The sequence below is a fragment of the Propithecus coquereli genome, unplaced genomic scaffold, assembly GCF_000956105.1.
Source record: "Propithecus coquereli isolate 6110/MARCELLA unplaced genomic scaffold, Pcoq_1.0 Scaffold302, whole genome shotgun sequence".
NCBI classification, from domain to species: Eukaryota; Metazoa; Chordata; class Mammalia; order Primates; family Indriidae; genus Propithecus; species Propithecus coquereli.
This window is the reverse complement of record NW_012148642.1, coordinates 73,789-76,466: the sequence shown is the minus strand read 5'-3', so window position 1 is coordinate 76,466 and position 2,678 is coordinate 73,789. Positions and strand designations below refer to the sequence as shown.

Sequence of the window (2,678 nt, the reverse complement as noted above, 5' to 3'; positions counted from 1 at the left end):
TTTATTTAAATATATAGATATATACATAAGCATAGCACCATAAACATATTAGAGATACTTTGGGATCTTATTTTTTTTTGAATGGGAAAAAAGGCATTGAAGGAACCTATTGCGCCACAGTAACTGTTGCCTCAAGCTTCAGCTGAAATCCTGGGTTTCAGACGGCTCATAGAGCCCAGTGAACCACTCCTCCTTCTGCTGTTATTATATGGGGAAGGTTACACCAAGTTGATAAGGGCTAACGTAAAACCAGCCAATGTTGAACGAAAGTGCATATTTCAAACAGGGCCAATAATATCTTCCTAGTTTACACCAGAGGTTGTTGGAAGTGAATGGAACAAATTCATAACCCAAAATAAGCAAGCAAACAAACAAAAAACCCAAATGTGTGGGACAACTGGATATTTACATGTAAAAGAATAATGTTGGATCCCTACCTGACAACATATATGAAAATTAACTCAAAATCACTCAAAGACTTAAATGTAAGAGTCAAAACTATAAAACTTTAAGAGGAAAACATCAGTGTAGATAAACGTGATCTCGGATTAAGTAACAATTTCTCAGATGATACTCAAAGCACAGCAACCAAAGAAAAACATAGGCGAATTAGATTTCATCAAATTTGAAAAGTTTTGTACTTCAAAGGACACTGTCAAGAAAGTGAAAAACAACCCACAAGATCGGGCCATATAATTGCAAATGACATATCTGATAAGGGCCTAATATCTAGGGATATATAAAAATATTACAATTTTAAAAAACCCAAGTTGATTCTTAAATGAGCAAAGAATTTAAATAGATATTTCTCCATAGAAGATCTACAAATGGCCAGTAAATCCATGAAAGGATGTTCAAACTCATCAGTTACTTGGGAAATGTAAGTCAAAATACCAAGCTACCACTTCACTTCCTTTAGGATGGTTAGAATAAAAACCACAGATAATAACAAGTGTTGTTGAGATTATGAAGAAATTGGAATTCTCATACATTGATACATTGCTAGTGGGGACGCAAAATGGTGTAGTCACTTTGGAAAAAAGTTAAAGATAGAGTTCCTGAAAAAGTTCCTGAAAAAGTTAAAGATAGAGTTAACCAAATTAATCAGCAATTCCACTTGTAGGTATATAACCGAAAAAACTGAAAACATTTTCACACAAAAACTTTTACATGAATGTTCAAAGCAGAATTATGTATAATGGCCAAAAAGTGGAAACAATCCAATTGTACATCAACTGATAAATAAATACAATGCATTATATTCACACAATGGAATATGATTTAACCATTAAAAGGAATAAAGCAGTGATACATGCTTCAACATGGATGAACCTTGAAAAAAACATTATGTCTCTTGGCCCAACACAAAAGGCCACACATTTTATAGTTCTGTTTATATTAAATGTTCAGAATAGGCAAATTCATAGGGATAAAAAAATAAATTAGTGTTTACCAGGGACTGGGAGAAAAGGGAAATAGGAAGTGACTACTAATGGGTATATGATTACTTTTGGGGGTGATGAAATTGTTCTGGAATTAGATGGTGATGATTAGTTGCATAACTTTGTAAACTACTAAAAGCCACTGAGTTGTACAATGGGTGAATTTTATGGTATGTGAATTATATCTGCTTAAAAAGAAAACAGATACAAAACAAATGTGTTTAATACTTTTCCAAGTGTTAAACATTGTATATGAATGTAGATACCAGCTACTGGTGATTTGTTGATTGTGGAATTGGCTGAAAGTCTGTAACTTTGCCACTTTCCTTTCTGGAACTGGGATTACACTACAAACTTTCACCTTTGTCCTTTAATTCCTATGCAGATACTTCGTTTACTCCAGAGTGCCCAGAGATCCCCCAATCAGAAAGAATAGACTGCACGCCTGGCCGGGTGGTGACAGAGGTCAGAGAAATAGGGTCACTATTGGTGGCCTACTGGGTTTTATTGAAAGGAACCCAGTAGGTACAGTAGGGAGAGGGTGGTGGTGGTGTGGTTTATGGGCCTCTGATTTGTTTGGAGCTCTTTCTTTCTTTCTTGCCTTTTTGAAATAAATAACAATACTATAGAAGTGAGGGAAGCAGGGTAGAGAAAAGCGAACAGTAAGAGGTGCTAACAAGAGTGTTGGCCTAAATCTAAAGTCCAAACTGGAGGGTGATTACAGGTATAACTAACTATACCTTAAGTACAATTCCAAGGATAGCCATGGGAAGGTTAAATATTTGTGGGCTAGGCTATACATTCTTTGAGAATAGAGGCCACCAAGCACATGTAGATGACTGAGTCACTTGTAGAACTCAGGTGGCTTATTATAACAGGAGACTTCTGGAATTATGTTATTGACAACAGAGGGCCCAGCGAACATGTGCTAAAGAATACAGGTTTTCTCTCTGAGTAGCTTCCATAAGAATATCAGCTATTTGAAACCTGCTTAGTTGTGACTTACGACTTTGTCATAAAAGTTGTATATATTTATATATTCAAATTTTATTTCTTTACCCTATAGCCTACATTTCATATCCTATTGTGATGTTAGTTAGGACTGCATTGAGTTTTAGGTTAAATTTTAAACAGTGTTGACATCTTGACAATTTTGAACCTTCCTTTTCTAAAACCATAGAAAGTCTATTCCAGTTCTCTGTGTGTGTGTGTGTGTGTGTGTGTGTGTGTGTGTGT

The 2,678-nt window shown here is 35.3% G+C and overlaps 1 protein-coding gene across 1 annotated transcript in view; it reads left to right on the top strand.

Annotated features, from left to right (window-relative positions):
• LOC105814674 (probable maltase-glucoamylase-like protein) overlaps positions 1-2,678 on the top strand; it is a gene marked incomplete at its 3' end in the record, with an annotated part of 80,548 nt that overhangs the window by 7,588 nt on the left and 70,282 nt on the right. The window lies entirely within an intron of this gene.